At 43.1% G+C, this 20,227-nt stretch overlaps 1 long non-coding RNA gene across 1 annotated transcript in view; it reads left to right on the forward strand.

Annotated features, from left to right (window-relative positions):
* Positions 1–15,078, forward strand: part of LOC139081451 (uncharacterized) — a 32,538-nt gene extending 17,460 nt beyond the window's left edge. The window contains exon 3 of the long non-coding RNA XR_011536577.1: positions 14,932–15,078. This is a non-coding gene — a long non-coding RNA (uncharacterized lncRNA). The remainder of the gene's footprint in view (positions 1–14,931) is intronic.
* The last annotated feature ends 5,149 nt before the right edge of the window (positions 15,079–20,227 follow it).

A 20,227-nucleotide genomic window follows, 5' to 3' on the forward strand; every position in this document is an offset into this window, starting at 1 on the left:
ACCGTGTTCAAACAGTCCAGGGGAGAGAGAAATGACGTTAAGTTGAAAGAATAGAGGCAAACTTCATGGAAATGTGGCATTTCAACAGGACCTTGAATGACAGGTGCAATTTCGCAAGAAGAGATGGGGGAGGACATTTCAGGAGAAGCAAAGTATTTTAACAAAGGCATGAGGTGAAAAATTGTGCAAAATTGAGGATCTAAGAAGCACTGTTTCCTTAGAGAAACACATTTCGGCTAAAATGTGTTCTCTTTTTCCACGGTCGCTTTTTCCAGTCTCTTTGTCTAAAGCAAGATAGACGGTGCTTTAGTCATCTCCTCTGACTTGTGCAGGTGCTGGAGCTCGGGTCCCAGCTATGCAGGAAGATACTATAAGGACTTGTCTCTTAATTTCCTCTCTTTTGTGAACAAGTAGAAAGTATTATTAGCACTGTTTTACAGCAGAGTGTGAAACAAAGGTGCAGAGAGACTGGGAACTTTCTCAAGGTCACAAGATGAGTCAGCTGGAGAGAAACCCTAGAACAAGGCTGCACCTCTCCACCGGAGGCTGCATGGGCACGTCTGCGTGAGGGACAGCGTGTTCCCACCCAACACCCTCCGCATCCGCGCAGTGCCTTTCTCCTAGGAGCTCAGCATGTACTTGCAGACATTGTGTACTTAGTTCTTTCAGCACCCCTGTGGTCCAAGTAGGGTGAAGGCATCTTTAATCTTCTTTCAAATAGACAAACTGAAAGTCCATGGGGTACCCTAAGCTGTTCATCTGATAGCAAGTATTATGTGTTACAGTCAAGCTGACAATTGGCCAAGAGCCATGTTCTACTTGGCTCCTGTGTTGGGACCGAAGGCTAGTTAGAGAGGTGGGAGTGGAAACGTGGGCCAGGCATTTTAAAGCCTGAGTTCTCATCCGAGCTTCATCACTTGCCTGCTATTTGATCTTGGCCAATTCCTCAACCTCTTTGAAGCTCCATTTTCCTCATCCATGAAATGGAAATAATATATTTGTATCTGTCCTCAACATATATTTTCAAATGCTAAGAAAAACATCTGGGAGAATACCCACAAATCTACCTAAAATGATTACATTGCGATAAATGTTAGTTTTACATCTAAAAATTAATCATTATGTCCTGTGCAAAAAAGAGGTGAAATTAAAGTGTGAAGTCAAAGAGTAATAAAAGAATAACACCTGAGGCTGGCCCCGTGGCCAAGTGGTTAAGTTCGCGCGCTCTGCTGCAGGCGGCCCAGTGTTTCGTTGGTTCGAATCCTGGGCGCAGACATGGCACTGCTCATCAAACCACGCTGAGGCAGCATCTCACATGCCACGACTAGAAGGACTCACAACGAAGAATATACAACTATGTACTGGGGGGCTTTGGGGAGAAAAAGGAAAAAAATAAAATCTTTAAAAAAAAAAGAATAACACCGTTTCTAATCAAGAGCCAAATTCCTTGTGATATAATAAGTGGAGAAAGAACACAGACCCTAGCTTTGAAAAACAGACCTGGTTTTGAATCCTGTTGCTGCAGCACACCTGCTCTATGACACTGGAGAAGTCACAGCCTCTCTGGGCCTCAGTTTCCTTATCTGTAAATGGAGATGAAAATTCCCACCTCATAGATTTACCGTGAAGATTATATGAGGTAAACATGTAAAGTACTTCAGAAGACACTGCATATTACAAACGGTGTGGGCCACAGAAATAAAAACACTGTGTACATCTGTGAAGCTCCTATTTTACCTGCTTACGGCAGGTAGATTGTTCCATAGGGTGTCTGTAGGACCATATCATGGGGGAATCTCCCAAAGTGTTTAAGCTATATATTATTCTTTTAAGAATATTTTGTATTGTATACTCGGAAGTTGCTATAAATGTAGGGCTTTAGTGTTTTCACCGTTATCAACAAAATGGTAATTGCGTCAGTTAAAGGATGTGTTAACTAACCTTATTGTGGTAAACCTTATTGTGGTTTCACAGTTCGTATATGTATCAAACCATCACATTTACACCCAAACTTACACAATGTTATAGGTCAATTGTATCCCAATAAAGCTGGAAAAGATATTTTAACAGAAATAAATTAAAGCCAAGAAAGCACATTGAAAACCAGCCAAAGTGGATCCACCTTTCTGTCTTTCGGATGGAGACAGGCTTTTCACGCCCACATACTTGCGGTCAAGTGCTGGCCGCCGCCGTCTCCTGGTGCTTCCCGGACACACTGTGTTTACTCTACGGCAGCCTGTGCTAACAGATGTGTTTAAAGAGCCATAAACCCAGCAACGATAGATGGGAACATGCCTGCTTTCCTCCAGCCTTCCTTGTTCTGATTCCAAGGACGTTGCCTGTAGAGGCCTCCGGCCTCCACGCTCCGTTTGGTACCAGCTGAGGGATATTTCTATAGGAAGCTCTAAATCAGGGTGATCTCTGTCCGCCTCCAGTCAGAGCAGTTGGCTTTCCAAGTCTTTCTTCACCTGTGAAACGAAGCAGGCTCGTTGTCGTCATGGCATAAAATCGTGGCTTGTTGTGAGATTTGAAAGAGACGCTATACGTGACAGTGTTTTGCAAACTGGAAATAGTAAACCATCGGGAAGAAAACACACAAGGGGGCTGAGGTCCCTAACACTAGAACTGCAGCATCGATTTTCTCGTCTAAGTAGATACTTAGGGAAAACCTTCCCGAGACTCAGAGGAAAAGGAGGATTTTGCTCTTGAACTTCACAGACATTTTTTCCCCCAAAATCTGCCACTTCTCAATTTTAATCCCAATTTTACCCTCTCGCTTTTGGTTCAGTGCTTCAGCCTGTGCTTCTGTGCTGTAGTCATCTCTCCCACCTTTCCTCCTCTTCTCTTTGCTACCACAGGCATATCCAGGCAGCAGGGGGCAGTTGCCCTGCCCTGTGAGGTGAGGGAGTCATGTTCCTCAGAGGAAGCAGAGCGGAAGGCAGTGGCTGGTAGGTCCAGCCCCTCTTGCTAATTCCATCTGCCTCCTATCCTGCTAAAACTTTGACACGACCTGGAGCAAATCTGACCGCCACCACCCACCCAACCTCCCCACAGCATGCAGGGCTGTTGTTCATCAAGCCTGGAACATCCTTTTCTCTCCTGAGAAAACCCTGGTTAATGCTTCAAGACTCAGTTCAGAAGATGTCTTTGCTGAGAAACTGGCTTGACTTGAATTCAAGGCCAGAGTGACGTCAAGGCTCCTCAAGGTTCCCACAGCCTTAACCCTGTATATTTTTACATTTCAATTGTTGGTTTACTTGTGTGTCTCCCTTACAACACAGCAGGCAATCTGAGGGCAGTGTCTGAAACTCTTTGTGCATTCTCAGTGCTTCACCAGGGCCAGGCACTGGACCGTAGTTGGTCCTCAGAACTTGTCTGTTGAATGAGTAAATGGATTAATATATAATGAAGACATGAACAGCAACAACAGCTACAACAAAGAACAACCCAGCCCTGCTCCTTACTTCTTGTACCCTCATCCCTATTGATGCGACGCGACCAACCAATTAGCATTAAATCAATTCAATAAAGATCTATTGAGCTGTAGGGTAGCGTAGAGGGTACTGGCACTTTGCATCAGAATATCTTAGAAACGAGGACCCTGGGCAAAGATTCCTTGTCTGTAAAACGAGTTACTAATCATACCTTTACCACAGACTTGCCATGGGGTCAAATTGCAGAAAGGCTATGAAAGCAGTTTGGAAACTGCAAAGTGATACGCAAATGTGGGTGGTCATTATTTTATAGTTATTATTATGCACAAGGCACTATTCAGGCCCCAAAGGAGGCCTTAAAGATGAGGAAGCTACTGCCCACACAGCACCCACGACAGAATGAAGCACTCAAAGGGCTATGATATAAGGCAGAAAATCACAAAAGTTCAAAGACCTAGAGGGGCTCAAAGGAGGGAGAAATCAGGGGTCTGGGGTCACATACGTGGTATTTGAACATAGAGCTTTTTCAGTGTGTGGTCAGGGAAGGCATCCAAGACCTGGGCTGGATCTCAAAAACTGGATTGGATTCAGGTTAGGGGAGAGGAGGGAAGGTGTCCCTTACAAGGAGGAGGATGTAAACAAAGGCAGGATTGAGCGTGGAGGGTCTGAGGGCTCTGTGTGCTCCATCACCGTCCTCATCCCATGACCCCAGGCAAGGCATCAAAATCGAATGACGTGCCCCGCTGGGTTGGATCAATAGTCCATTCAGTACTCTGTGTTTGGACTATAGCTCCAGGAGATTATTTTGGGAGAGCCTCTGGTCATACTCTTTGGATAATTCTTTAGTGATTAGAAGGATAAATTATATAATAACCCACTATGGAACAATTTTTTTTGAATTTTTAACCCTGTCTGTACCTATAGGCAAAAATAATAAAAAAAAAAAAAACGAAGACCATCTTAAAGGAACGTTCTATAATACAGAGCTATTTCCATGGGGTCTCAGATGGCTGATAGAAAAAAAAGTTTTTATATAAAAAGAAACACTAAATTTAAAAAAAAGCAATAGAGACAGAAAACTGATCAGTGGTTGCCTAAAGCTAGAGGTGGATATATGGATTGACTGCAGTGGGCGCAAGGATGTCTTTTTGGGAGTGGAAATGTTTGAAATTCACCTTACAATGGGTGAATTTATGGTATGTATATCATAATCTCATTTTTAAAAGACTACCCATAAACATTATTCTGTATAAAGAAAGATATTACAAGGACATAAATGAGAATGGGAGGAGACTCAAAATGATGTCACATGAGAAATGTTTCGATGACCTGGGGATGTTCAACCCGGAGTAGTGACAGAAAATAAGGGGAGAGAAAACCTGGGGAATGGATTAGAGGTGCTCTGTGTAACCCCAAGGAGGTGGAACTTAGCTAAAACAGATGAAGGTTACAGTTTGCTCCAAGAAGTAGGGAGCCACCTGACAGGGAAGGCTTCAAGCCTAGGCTGGATGCCCCGTTACCGGATGTTGTGGGTTTCTAAATAATGACCAGGGCGTGGAGTATAGGACTGTAAGGCCCTTTCTCACCATGAGAGTCTATGATTCTATAAACCTAGTGAAATGTGGATTTGCCCACCGTTTGGGAGAATAAGTTAACCCTTTTCTGAGACGTTCTCCACTTTCCTTCCCAAAGAGCCCGACTAAAAATTGTGCAAGAAGATCCAGCAACTAGCAGGGGGAACTGGATGTCAGCAGTTAATGCTGCCCTCCTTCCCCCAGTGTTTTACTTCTTTACAGTACCTAGAGTTCAAGGGTCAGTTCTGTTGTATCTTTGGGTCTTAAAGGCCTTGAGTTCAATCCTTGGCTTGGCATCCAGAAGCTTCCACTTGTAGAACTCTGAGCTCCCTTTCCAGCCTTACTTCAATGCTCCCCATTGCAAACCATCCGTTCCAGGCAAAATGGCCAACACACAGCCCCCAGGACACCTTTCGCATTTCCCATTCTGCATCTTTCTTCAGATCATTCCCCCTGCATAAAATGCCCTCCTGCGATCCCCACACTTGCCTAATTCCTAAGCTGCCCACATGGCCTAGGTCCAGTTGCTTCCTGCCATACCCCACAGGTGAGATGGTGGTGGAGGTGTGTCCTGGGAGGGCCTCACTGGGAGTTGGCCACCAGCAAAGGCCAAAGCTGGTCATTGGGAGGCTGAGGCTGCAACAGGCCCAGGAGTGAACACAGAAGTGGAGATTGGGAATCCAAAATAGGTCAAAGCCAAAGGGAGGTTGCCTTTGGCACAGGATTAAGGTGTTCAAACAGAACACTGCTCTAGTGGGCTTTTTTTCTTTCAAAGTTTTACTTTATATATACTTTATATGTAATATTGAGAAAGTTAATCCTGAAACAGAATAAAATTTATTATCACAATTTAAATAGTTTACTTATATAATCGCCATTTTTCTTTGAGTTCTAAGGTGTATTCTGTTTTTACTCTTAATTAAAATGATGCCCTTATTGAAAAATGTAAAGGTAATCAATATGTCACTTTTTAATTGTAGGCAAGCTAGAGGGGGATCATTATAATTTCTCAGACCGAGGATTTTTAGGAACCAACTTATTGAGCATTCTCCAAAAGGTTTCCTCTTGGCCTTTGAGGGTTTCTATTTCCAAACTTGACAGCAAAAATTGAAAATGAAAAGGCTATATCCTGGAGGTTTTCAAAATTGAAAAATGTTACAAAAAGTTCAATTTATATTTTTCATAATCATTAATCTATGGTCTCTCTATAAATTTTACCTTCTTATTTTCAGATGCCACTACATAAAGACGTTAGACACAAAGCCCACATGCAATAAATACATAAGCTGAAGTAAACTGATGTACACCGTTGGTTACACCTTTCCTAACAACCAAACTGACTATTGCTTTCCAGCCTTTGGTGACAAGATTGAAGAGCTTATCATATTCAAGTTGATTACATCCTTGGAAAAAATTGTTGTAGCCTTTGGAGTAGAAGACTGCACCAATTTTAGGTCTAATTCCTGGAAATTTATCAGTAGTCATTATGGAATAACCAGGGTCCATGAATTGTCTTCTCTCTTCTCACCTCCAGTAATGTCTATCCACAAAGAGGTAGGTCTTGTAGCAGCATGCATTAAAAACAGCAGGAGCAATCTTCTCACAGAGTCAGGGAAGGCCAGAAAATGTGTGCCTTTGGGATAGTTTGGCTGTGGTTTTAGATTACTCATTAACCGCTACTTGTCATCTTTAAAAAAAAACTTGACTCCTGGCTCCAATTTCAAAGTGGCTTGATCGTTCAGGAAGCTTCCACCAAAAGAACCCATCTTTAAAGAAAAAGATTTTTCCTGCAATTGTAGTGACAGCATCAACACTCAAATTGAGACCACAGGTGGCTGGTTCTATCATGTTAAGAATGCGACATAGGTTGGTGTTTTCATGAGTCTCCATAGAGAGACTGGATGTCACAGATGTCATCAGTAGAGAGGCGAAATTGATTGGGGTCATCATAACTGTAGAGGGGGATCATAATAGCCTTTGGATCTTTGCAGTGACCAAACTCACAAATAGCAACAAGAAACAAGTTTAAGCCTTTGGTGTATTTAATCAGATTTCAGCCTCATCAAAATGTGAGTCTCCTCCAAGACCAGATCCAGGTCCACAAGCACAAGCAATCATTCCACCTCTGCCATCACAAGGAATAGCGTCCCTGTGAGCTCCTTGTGTGAAATATATCATAATATCAACCTCACTGGAGTTAATCTATCTGAGTTTCAGGGGTCACATCACTCCATATTTAAAAAGCCTTTGGGATGGCATAGTCAACATCCTTCCACACCATTTCAGGAGTATAATTCTTGATTATGTAGGCGACATGACATTTCATCCATACTGACTTCCCCATCATTGTGCTGAACTGATGAACATCGGGTGAACATCAAGGTGTGCACATCATTGCCAGAGGAGATGCATCCAATTGCCAGTCACATTTAGCCCCAAGAACTGCTGCATTTCCTGGATTTTGCCCACCATGAAGTCCCTGGTGACTCTTATTTTGAGCACGAGAGTTCTTTCCATCTGCAGGCCATAAAAGGTGGTGCCCAGGTTCCTTTGTGCAAACATCACCTCATTTTCTTCTGAACTTGCACTATTAGGCAGAGGAACAGTTCCAGAAGCAGCACCTTGAAGGACCAGAATTAAGAGAGGAAACTTCATTCGAAACTTCTTTTGAAGAGTTTAACCCAATTTACTTTGTTCCTTTTCAGTCTCCAGCTGGCTTTTATTCCTGCCTTATATAGATGCAGGTATTTCCACCCCCAGCGTTCCAGAATGTCTCTGACATCAGATTCAGGGAGCACTCCCACCTCTAAATTCCTTATTATCTGTACCTCCTATTTAATGATGCCTTATATTGCTACCTAGCTTTTCATAAAAATGATCTGATTTACCAATTGTATTGTAAGATCCTTGAGAGCACACAGGTCAGCCTGAGTTTCCAGATTTATTATTATTGTTGTTGTTTATCTGCTATTTGTTATTTTATAGGCTGACATGTCCCTTCCACTTCTCACTCTCTCCTTTGACCCTGAATCTTCAACTTTAAACCAAAAAGTTTTCACAGTTGCATTCAGATGAAAATGAGGTGAGGAGCACAGAGCACACAGAGTTCAGTCAGAGGGCAAGGAAGCTCCAGCACTTGGGATCATGCCCACAACAGGTGGCATTGTACGTATCTCAGATCAAGCTTGATTTTTAAAATTAGGACTCTGTGTATCTACAAATCTTATCTAAAACTTTTAGGCTTTTCTGAGCCTTTTGTTGTTGTCGTTGTTAAATCAAGCAAATGCTACTGTGAGGGGTCCAGCCTACATATAAAAGATTCCCTCAGAATGAAAGGACTTAATTTTTTTTTAATTTTATTTTTCCTTTTTCTCCCCAAAGCCCCCTGGTACACAGTTGTATATATATATTTTTAGTTGTGGGTCCTTCTAGTTATGGCATGTGGGACGCTGCCTCAGCATGGTCTGACAAGCAGTACCATGTCTGCGCCCAGGATCCGAACCGGCGAACCCCTGGGCCACGTAAGTGGAGCAGGTGAACTTAACCACTTGGCCATGGGGCTAGGCCCGAAAGGACTTAAGTTAAAACATTTCACTGGCAGTCATTCCACACTCTTTGAGAATTGTAGCTGTTACTTGTTTTGCCCACTAAATGGGCAGCAGCTGAGCTTTTCTCTTGCCCCTTTTATAGCAGGAGGACCATAAACATGTTTATGAATTCCCCAGTACGAGTGCAGGTCGTTAGTACCACCCAACATGCATCCACCTGCCGCGGGAGCCCGGAGAGGGGAGATGGGGTTATCTTTCATTCAGATTACTCACTCTTGCTTTGGGCATAGAATTATGTTTAAAAGGGCCCTTAGAGATTATTTAATTCAAACTCCCAACAAATTCTGGGATTCATTTTTCTATCTGGCCTCTGTTTGACCCCTCCCAGTGTTGGCAGATCAGTACTGTGGGGGGCAGACCTGCCCACTGCTACACAGCTATGGTGGTCAGGAAATTCCCAGGGATGAGATGGATCTTCTGCATGTGGGTCTGACATTTACCCCCATCTGCCTCCTTCACTGAGTGTAATGTCTTGAGCTGCTAAGACACATCCAACCCAATGTGGATATTGTACAACTGACTATCAAACCCCAGTGGAGACTATGTTGGAATTCACGCTGCACTCTCTTCTCTTTTTCATTTCTTTCCTCTGTTATTCCGGATAAGTTAAACTTATAGAGTTACGTAATTGTTAAACTTATAACGGACCTCAAACTTCATCTAGACCATGAATTCGCAACATGGACAAAAAAAAATCATACTCTTTTTATGTATAAAGCACAGATACACATACAATACGTAAACGGATATACAGTATATCTAGTGGTATTAAAATTTTATGGGAGAGGAAAATGAGGAAAAATATATCTTTGAAAAGGCTCGTTAGAGTAGAAATAATGGGAAAAAAGTTGAGGAACACTGATAGATCAGTGTCTTCAGACCAATTAAAACAGAATCTAGAAGAAACTGGGATCCAAGCAACACTATTTTTCTTTTTGAGGAAGATTAGCCCAGAGCTACCATCCGCTGCCAACCTTCCTCCTTTGCTGAGGAAGATTGGCCCTGAGCTAACAGCAGTGCCTACCTTCCTTCTATTTTATGTGTAGGACGCCTGCCACAGCATGGCTTGATAAGCAGTGTGTAGGTCTGTGCCCTGGATCCAAACCGGTGAACCCCGGGCCACCGAAGCAGAACGTGTGAACTTAACCACTACACCATCTGGCCGGCCCCAAGCAACACTATTTTTTTAAACTATTTTTCTGCTATACAGCTGGGGGTGGGGTGGGGTGGGGATTAAGAACCACTGACCTACACCAACCCCCTATTATTCTGTGGGGCCGTTGAGGACCAAAAAAGAGAAATAACCTGTCAAGATGATCAAACTAGACAGAAGTAGAGGCCCTCTTGACTGCCATTCCAACATTGTTTTCAGCACGCCATTACGTCTTCCTCGGCTTTTCTTCTGTACAGTTTCATTATGTTTTATTACATATTAGCCTGTTGACAGTTGGTCTGTGTTTTTAAACTGGACTTTATCCTGACAGCTTGAGCAATGATTTATAGCTCTTTATAAAAGTTGAAAATGTACTATATGCACACGGCCTTGGAAAATTCAAATATAAAAAAATACATTATGAAAACCAAGTTTCTGTTTCTCAACCTGACTGCAGTCTCCTGGTCACCACCCCCTTACCCAGATGCAGGCTCTGTGCCAAGCGTCTTGAGTATCCATCCAACAAAATTCTGTGCCTCCTTTGATAGCTGTGAAATAATGAAAATGTTTGATAATGAAGCAGAAAAGGATACTGCTTAAATCAGGGCTCCCAGGGGCCTTTACTCCTAGCTCCATTGTGTCTTTCTTAGGGTTTGATAACGAGCACACGCTCTTCTTCAGGAGTGAAAAATAACGTCATTTTGAACAACAGTACAATTATACTTTCATTTTGTACCAAGCCTGCCTCTACCGGAAATGTCCCAACTATAAAATAGAACCACAACAAGTTGTCTCATTGTCCTGCTATAAGGCAGCAGGAGTGGTAAGTTACCCAGCACTTCACAGAATAATCAACCTATCAGAGAAGGAAAACTTTGCCTATCACAGATTTCTGCCCTCTCTCTTTTTCTTTTCTTTAAAAGCAAATTGCTTTAAGCACAAACTGGCCAAAATCCTGTATAACTGATATGCATAGTAAACTGTAAAAAGTGTGATGGTCTTTCACATGCCCATAAGCATTTATTATCCTTGTTGGATAATTTGGATAGTATTGATTCCTCTCTTTTATAATGAGATTTTTTAAATAGAGCATCTTTCTGTCTTCCTTACCAAGATATTCCTGACGTCCCAAAAGTGACCTGAAGCAGTGACAAGCAACCATCTATAGACTCTTATTCTAGGCTGATGACTAATCTCCAAAACTGTGCTCTTCTCTGCCCAACCCCCAACTCTGAAGTGTTACCCTAAGGAGAAAAACAATTTTACTTCTCTGGGAAGATACATTTTTAAAACAGTTCTCTTGGAATTTATCCTTACCCAGAACATGCTGACATAGAAGCGATAACAGTTAAATTTAGAAAGTTCTTTCTCAAATCAGAGAATACTCAAGCTGAGAGGAAAAACAGAGCTCCTTCTAGCCCGTTATTCCGTTTTGCAGAGAAGGAAATTGAAGACAAGGGAGGTTAACTGGTTTGTCCAAGGTCACAGGGGGAAATTCACTCATGTTTCTTAGTAAATAGTTACGGGGTGTCTACCACATGTCCAGCACGTCCCAAGCACGGCAGCAAGTGGGCTCCTGTCAGGGACACGAGTGGCAGTGCCAGGGCTCTAACTCAAGTTCTGTCCTCTCCCACCGCCCTCCATCACAGTCCCCTGGGGAAGACCTCTGGCCTTGCCTCCTCAGAGGATTAGCATTCAGAGTGATAAAAATAAGACAATTTCCAGGAAAATGGAGCCTCATTTTTCTCAGCCCTTCTGGCAGAAATTGAAGGACACTTGGGAGGAAGCCAGGAACATGAATGTGTCCTTATTCATAGTGATGATGCCACTGTCCCAGAGCCCATAGGACACGGCCTTGGGTGACTTCATAGACAGCTCTACCGTGGTCATGCACCCCCTTGTGAATCGAGCCGGGTAGGGGCTAGAAATGGACGTGGTGCCCACAGAACACACACCATGAGAAAGTTGACCCACTCAGGGGTTACAGCCAAGACCTTGTCTCCCCTGGAACAGCACTGGAGCCAACCTGCCACAAACGCAACAGCCCTACAATCTGACTTTCGACCGATGACTTAACTTGTTTCTGAAATGTCTACTTATTTAAGCTTCATGACTTAACAGGGACAGTGTGAGGTACAATGACATAAGTCACTTAAAGACTTTCAGACGGTGTAGTAACAACCTTGACAAGAAAAATAAAAGCAACCCTATAGACAGGCACTAGGCATTCACATGCGTGTACACATACGCACACATGCGCACACGTACACACGCTGAAGCCAAAACTTGTCCTTACAATAACAAAATCTGACGATAGGAAACCTCACAGAACACTGACTCTGGAACATCTCTGTGAATGAGTATTCATTTTCTTAACAAAATGGAAATAAATGGATGAAGCTAAAGGACACCAGGCTGAGAGAAATAAATCAGTCACAAAAAACCATGTACTGTAAGATTCCACGTATACGAGGTACCTAGAGTAGTCAAACTCGTAGACACAGAAAGTAGAAGGGTGGCTGCCAGGGGCTGTGGGCGGGGGGCTGGGAGCTTGTTGCTTCATGGGACAGAGTTTCAGTTTTGCAAGATGAAAAAATTCTGGAGAATTGGTTGCACAACAATATGAATATACTTAATAATACTGAACCGTACTCTTAAAAATGGTTACAATGGTTAATTTTATGTTCTGTGTATTTTACCACAACTTTTTAAAGAATTTCAAATAGACAAGAAGTAACACATGCTCTCCATCAAGAGTTTTCTATGATATATGAGGTAGTGTTAATAGGTGCCCCAGAGGAAAAACTTTTCCTCTACCCTCTTATGTTCATTCCTTGAGGGCCAGCGAATTAAACTGAGAAAAGCCAGATTAGTAAGAGAAAAACCAATGTTTATTCAGTAGGTACTCAGGAGCTCACAAAGAAAGCGCTCAACTCAAGAGCTAAAGTTAGGGGTTTATACAACAAACCTAGCAGGGAAACGGAGTGGGAAGAAAAAGGCTCCTGTGGGAAGAACAAATGGGTTTCTTTAGGAAAGACAAATGGGCTCTTAGGAGAACAAAATGGGAGATAAGATGATTTGTGATAATGTTTGTTTACGGGGGTGTGTGGGTGTGTGGTCTTCTTCCTTTTCTCTGGGGCATGAAACTCCCCTGGAGATGGGGATTTATGGTTTCGTCATTCGAGGTCTCTTTCTAGGGAGGGAACCTGCCCAGATGAGAGGAGTTAGGGCAATGTCACTCCTAGAAGTTTCTGTCTTTAGTCAGATAGGCGTGTGTTTGTTGGGGGCGGGTCAGAGAAAGCCTTTTTCTGCATCTATTCATTCTCAAATGTCTTCAGCTCGAGATAACCTTTATGCCACCATGGTATAATTCGCATTACTTCATAGGTATTCTTCCAAATATTAAAGGAGGTGCTGTTTATAGTTTTTCTCAAAATTTTAATCAATAATGCTAAACAAACCTTTTCACTCCCTGCAAGGGGCCCGAAATTCCATATATATACAAATTTCATTAATGTATATATGTAAATTTCATACACATATATAAATTTGTGGGAACCTTACCTCTTCAATTTTAGCCCACAAAATCTGAGGCTAAGCTCAAAAGAGCTTTTGAGATCAGTTGTCATTGGAGAGGGGCAATGAAGTGAAAAAAATTGGAGGCTATATATTGGTACAAAAATGTGATTTTTTTACTTGGGAGGCACCAGCTGGGTGGCACAGAGGATTTTATTTTTGCTCCAGATTCTAGAGCCCAGAAGAAATGAAATTGATTCGTAGAATTCTATGTGCTTTACTACCTCGCTGCAAGTATTTGGAATAAGCCCAAGCAGTTTTCCTGGAAGAGTGAGATATCCTCAAAGCCTTGCTACTCAAAGTGCGGCCCTGGACCAGTAGTCTGTAGGAGCTGGTTAGGGATGCAGAGACTCAGGCCCCACTCTTGACCAGTGAATCAGAACCTGCATTTCAACGAGATCCCCAGGGGATCCCTGTGCCACTGAAAGGCTGGTTAGAGATTCGGAGTTCTGGGGTCCACCTCAGTGACTCTTTCCCAAGTCGGAGACCACTGGCTTCGAAGTTGCAAGTTACTTCAAGAATTTCATAGGAAAATATGCAATTTCATATCCATAGAATTCCCCTGATAATAGTGATTGCTTCTGGAGGAGAATTCTCGGGGAGGGACTGTCCCGTCACACCATTTGGATGGCTTGATTTTTTTTTCTTATGTGTCCAGATTATCTTTACCGTGGTAAAGTAATCATGAGCCTTTCCTGACTACCACATTTCAACAGAACATTGTAATTTACAAAGTACTTTCCTATACATGCTTTCACAAATCCTCTAAACATCGTTACCAAGAGGTGATACATTCAGAGATCCCTATATTACAGATGAAGATGCTGAAGTATAGGAATAAAGGTCATAAGAAAACACTGAAAATGAGAGCCAAAAATAGGATACAACTGTTTGAAATATTTTTATTACGAAAAATTTCAAACATTTAGAGAATAAATGGAACATAGTGGACGCTCATGCACTCTCCACCCCCAAGTCCACCATTTTATGTATATACAGATTTTTTTTTAAGGTAAAATTTACATACACTGAAATGCACAAATCTTATCAGGATCCTTTCTTTTCCCTTGATTCCAATATTGTTTGGCAAAAACCTGGCTCCATTGCCTCCCAAATGTACATGCTATTGACGGATTTCCTGCTGTTTCCTACACAGAGTTGAATCATCCTTCCCTCGATTTAGGTTCGGCTAGGAGAAGAGGAATGCCTTTGTTCTCAGTCGGAAAGCATATGGGATAGCGAGTCGGGTTGCTGCACTGTTACCCACTCACAAGCGAAATCCAGGCATGCCCCCTTGAAACCGTCCTCTCGGCCAGCATGTACTCAAGAGCCTCCCTCCAAAATGGAAGCTCAGAGCCCCTTAACTGTGTTCCACCGCCGGTCAGTGCACCCCAACCTGATGCTCGCCAGGCTGAGTCAGCGATCCGGGCCACCATAAATACATTCAAGGCTCATTTATTTAGTCCTACTACGTACCGGGCATTGCCCATACTTGATCTTATCTCAAAGAGATCCAAAATTATAAGACTCCCTTTCCCTTTAAAAGCTGGAAAAGAAAATATAAACTGTCTTCCATCTCATTGCAGGAGATGAGTCAGCAGAACAGGAAATTCTCCTTGCACAAGCCCTTCTGATCCCGTGGGTTGGGTGTGTGTGGTATCGAGCGAGGGCTGGGAAGAGAACCGGCTTCTCTCCTGGAACCACTTTGAAAGGCGAACAATGCAAGTTGGCCGGTGAGTTTAGAAGTGTTGACACCCACGTTGCCAATTAGAATTGTCCCAACACGTTTTGGGGAAAGCTCAGCTGCTTCCAAATAAGTTACAGGGCAAATAAGAAAACTAGTTGTGGCCAAAGTCTAGGTGGCTTCAGAATGCCAGAGGTTAGAGGCGTTACCATCAGTGAAACTCCAGACGCACCTGAGCGGCAAGCCCAGCTCTCAGGAATGTCTGAGGAAAGAAGTGATGCCAGGCTGGGTGCAAGGAAGGCCCTTACCTGCCACAAAAGTACACGTGATGCAATTAAGCGCATGCAGTAAATTACAGAAGGAAGAAGAGCTGTGTGCACTGGAAACGTTTGCGTGACGAAGGCACTTCTGGCTCCATCTTTAATGACAGCGCAAAGTCCACTGAGGGGACGCAGTCATAGTCTGGGTTCTGCCCCTAGCTAGCTGTCAGACTTGGAATAAGTCATTTAATCTCTGTGGGTCCCAGTTTTCTCATCTGCAGAACAAAAGTTAACACAGTATGCTCTTCTAAATCCTGTAGCTCTGCTACAAATTCAAATTGGTTCAGCATCAACCCCATTTTTTCCTTTCCTTCCGTTACTCTTCAATGAGACAATGAGGGAGAAACAGCTGAGCGTGGCTGTTAGCGAAACCAGGACTCTCTAAAATAACGATTCCGTGGGAATCAGGCGCTGAGTGCTGTGTGTGTGTACATTTCTATTGGGTGGGGCCTTGTAGAGGGGGGCCAGCTCTAAATGTTTCAGCTTTGCAGAAAAATAGATGCAGCAAAGATTTTGCATATGAGAAGGAGGTGGGGGAGGAGCAAATGTGCTGAGATTCCAGCACTGAATTAAAAAAAGGACAGGGACGCAGTTAGAAGGGTAGGCTGCGAATGAGCCAAGAAGTAAAAATACGCTGGAGCTTTTAAATAGGGTGTTGCCAGAGCCGGCTAAATCCTACTCTTCCACTCTGACTGGCCTTCCCCTCACCCCACCCAGACCCATTCTAAATTCTTTCAAGGCTCAGATCCCTCCCCCTCCTCCCCCACAGAGAAATGATATAGGAGCTGGGAGGAAGTGACACATTTTCCTGCCTGAATGGAGCAGGCCCGGCAGCAGCCTCTCGGCATTCGTCAGCAGTCTTATCTCACCCCGGCCATCACAGGCGCCTGGTTCCTCAAACAATGCTTTCCTCTGGCTGAACCCTGGGTAATGACTAGGACGCCTAGGAAAGCTTCATGCTTACAGGTTCAGGGCACCCGTGCATGGTTCAAGTTCCTTTCCAGTGCAACTTCCAGTCAGTAATCAAGCGCAGAGGGTAGTGCTTAGAGCTTTGTTAGATCTGCTGAAGGGGTCTGAGTTCTGTTGTTGCATCTCAGGAAGTGCAAGGCTTTGGGAGGTGGAGTAGGAGAATCCGAAGGTGGGTAGTCTTTGAGGCCTGAATTTGCATGCCAGCTTTCTCACTAGCTGTGTGGCCTTGGGCAAGTTACACAGCCTCTCTGAACCTCTGTATCTTCCTCTATGAAAGGAGGGATGATTGGTAATAACAACTGCCTTGAAGATTCAAATGAGGATTTAATAAAGTAGTAGATGTGAAGTGCCTGAAATATTGTGGATAAGTAAAGAAGTCCATTTGCCTTCCCCTCCCGTCTTGGACTCTCCCCCACCGGTCCACAGCCCTATTTGCCTACCCCCAATGACACTTTTTATCAGTGCCTTCCCAGCTTAGCACTTAATTTTACGCAGTTGTACTGTAGTTTAATCATATAGGCCTCATTCTCTAAGTGACACCAGAAACAGAAACCAGCATTCCAATCTAACATCTCATTAGGAGCTCCCACATGACTAACTAAATGCTGTACTAGCAGAATAATAATACTACACAAAAATGGAGAGCGAAGTTGAAAGCATCCTGGGCAAAAATGGTCTCTAGTCCTCCCTGTTCCCACTCCTGTTTTTGTCCTGCCACGTGTGTGTGTGTGTGTGTGTGTGTGTGTGTGTGCGTGTCTCTACTGTATAGGATTTATCACATTGGGTTCTCATTATCTGTTTCTATGCTTGTCTCTTGCTGGACTGGAAGCTCCCTGAAGACAGGGACAATGCCTCTTTTATCTTTGTATTTCCAGAACTAAGCTTAACAAAATACATCGTAGGTCCACAATAATTGTCTTATGCGTTACTTTGAACAAACCTTTGAACTAGTAGATTCTGGCCTGTTCTGTCCACTGATGTAGCTTCTGCACATGGAATAGTGTCCAGCACACAGTAGGCGCTCAATAGACACATGTTGAATAAACTTGGGGCCTTCCTGGGCCACACATTCCTCGTGTGCGTGAGGTTGGTTCACTGGGATCAGTGGACTGAATTAGTTCTTCTCAAACCCTGGCTCTCCAAAAACAGAATTGTGCTGGGGTTTTCAAAGATACAGATTCCTGGACTCCATCTCTGAATGACTCAGTAGGTCTGAGCTAGGACATATAAATTTGCTCTTAAAAAAAAGAGAAAAGCTTTCCAGACGATTCTGGCACAGGACAAAACATAGACCACACTATACCGGATATTTCTAACAGTTCCCACGTAAAATCATTCGACATATCATTTTGACTGTTTTCAAAAGATGCAAGTCCTTGGACTAGTTTACTAGGCTAATATAATGTGAGTATGTAGAGCTTGATTTCAACAAACAGGGCCTCAGCCAGACTAGTTATCATGCACTCTTTAAACCCATGTATTCATGATCAGGTATTTAGTGGGGTCAGAGAGAAGTGCATTTTTTAAAGAGATGCATACGTATTGTGTACCTCTTTATGTTCCAAATAAGAGATTTATGCCACAAATTTTTTTTTCTGAATTTCTGAGCCAGACAACTTCTTAGAAGGCAGATAGCATAGTTTCAAATTTAAATAAAAATAAGTTGTTTCAAGTAAACAAGATGATGTCATCTATTATTCATGCAACTGTCAGCTAGCTGCCTTCAAGGCCAGGGCAGGACCCGAATGAAGTTGCACCTGGAACTTGCATGTGTCACAAAATGCTAAAGGTATCAGGGGTACAAAAACCAGGAAAGGTTTGTATTTCTTCCAGGGCACTCTCTACTTTGGTGGTAGCAGGACTGATTTATCTTTCACCAATTAGGTAAGAAACCTGCTTTAACTGGCTGGGATTGTTCAACTTTCCTCCAGCGATGCTTGAACACGCCTTTTAGATTGATGTCCCGGGTAACAGGCTGGCTGGCTGGCGCATTAGTCCTCTTTGCATTTGAGACACACTAATCAGGTGACAAAAGGGGACTTCTACACCCCCGCAAATATTTTTTCTCTCTCTCCCAGGTCAGTGTTTTGATCTTCCTTTGTCTCCCTCCCACTCAGTAGGCAGGGCATCTGCTGAGAAGCCAAGTAACTGGGAGGAAGGGTCCAAGGGAAACCTTCAAGACATTCAGCGTCTCTTAGCAGGGCAGTCGAGAGGGAGAGTCAGAAACCTGTGCGCAAAGAAATGCAAAGCCTTTGAGCAGATCTGTAAACAAACACAGTGGCGACAGCCAGGTGGGAATGGGACAGCGAAGGTGCTGTGATCATCCATTAAATTATATCAGTGTGCTCATAGTTATTCTGTTTTTCTTTTCTATTTTGATGAAAAATTTTGCAGTTTTTACACTGTTGCCAAAAAACAACAAACCTGTGACATTTTACAACATATAGGCAATTCAGTCAACTTCTGACAGTTTTATCATGTTTCTGACACTTACAGAAACATGTTCAACTCCTCTGGGCTGGTGAGGGTGTCACGTGTCTGCCTTTCTGTCCCCCCATGCTTTGTTTATGTCACTATGTGACTTCTGATGCCAACACAGGCAGACAAGATCAGTAACATGGCTGTACAGTCCCCCAGGATGTTCTGCTTGGTGGCAGAGGAGAGCGTACCCTTCAACACTGCTGCCCATGGCGGGACTGAAGAGGGGCCTCCTGGAGACTTGCAGGCAAAGCAAGTGCATGCCATTGAGCTGCAGAAGGAAATTCAGGATTTAACAGTGAAATTCGAAATTGCAAAGCTTTGGCTGACTGAAAAAAATGAAAGGGACATGCACAAATACCATAGCTCCTTCCATCAATTAATAAGAGCTGGAGTAACATGGTGAAGGTCATCAACATTTTGGTTTTGACCATAGAGTCAGGTTCTCTGGAAGGACCTGAAGTTCACACTGAAGGACAGACAAATTCTTCCTCCTTTGAGATCCAACGCTTGAAGCACAGCTGCAAGCATGACCTGGGGGAGGGGGCCCCTTTGGTGACCAGTAGGACTTGTATTTAGCATGGAATCATTTATGGAGTGTCAGCTGATGGAGGTGGTATAAAATGGCACGTATTTCATGACTGGGCTTTCAGACTCTCTGCAGAGGGATTCACTCCCATGACAAAGAGGACTGAGGATGACTGTTCCATATAAAACCAAAGCAGCCTGCTCGTCATCTTCAACACTTGGAGTAACTATTCTGCCTTTCTTCAAAAACGTGTCTCCCACAAGCACTGAGGAGAGAGGTCGTGTTCTCAGTAGCAACTTTTAAGTGAGTGGAAACTCTTTGTAAATAAATAGAAATAGAACACATTTAATTGCATTATACTCCAGTTCCCTCAACTCTAGTACTGTCATCCTAATACATCCAATTGTATTATTGTCACCTCAAATTTCTAGCCCAGTAATAATGGTAACGAGGATGATAAGCAGCACCTGCTTTGCAGCAGTATTATTTTTTCAAAACATTTGTTACTAGCTGTGGGACAGAACGGGTAGTATTAACCCCATTTCATCAGGGTGTAGGGCACAATAAAAGTACAAAACTTCATTGCAACTGATAATTTTTTAAGCAGGGGCCCTGATTCATGAGGAATAACCTTAAAGGACCAGTATTCTATCAACATAAGGATATTTGCTATCCCAAATAAATCATCTCATATGACCTTTTTCTTTTCAATAAATCAGATGTTCTTAGTATTTTGGGTCATGAACCCCTTTAAAAATCTAATGAAAACTATGGACCCTCTGCTCCCAACAGTGTACATTTACATATGCATAGAATATTTTGCATGCAATAGCATGGGGTTCACTGATCTCAAGTTAGGATTACCCTGCTATAGACATGGGGGAGCTAGAAAAAGAAAGTTC

This window comes from Equus przewalskii, chromosome 2 (genome assembly GCF_037783145.1).
Source record: "Equus przewalskii isolate Varuska chromosome 2, EquPr2, whole genome shotgun sequence".
Lineage (NCBI taxonomy): Eukaryota > Metazoa > Chordata > Mammalia > Perissodactyla > Equidae > Equus > Equus przewalskii.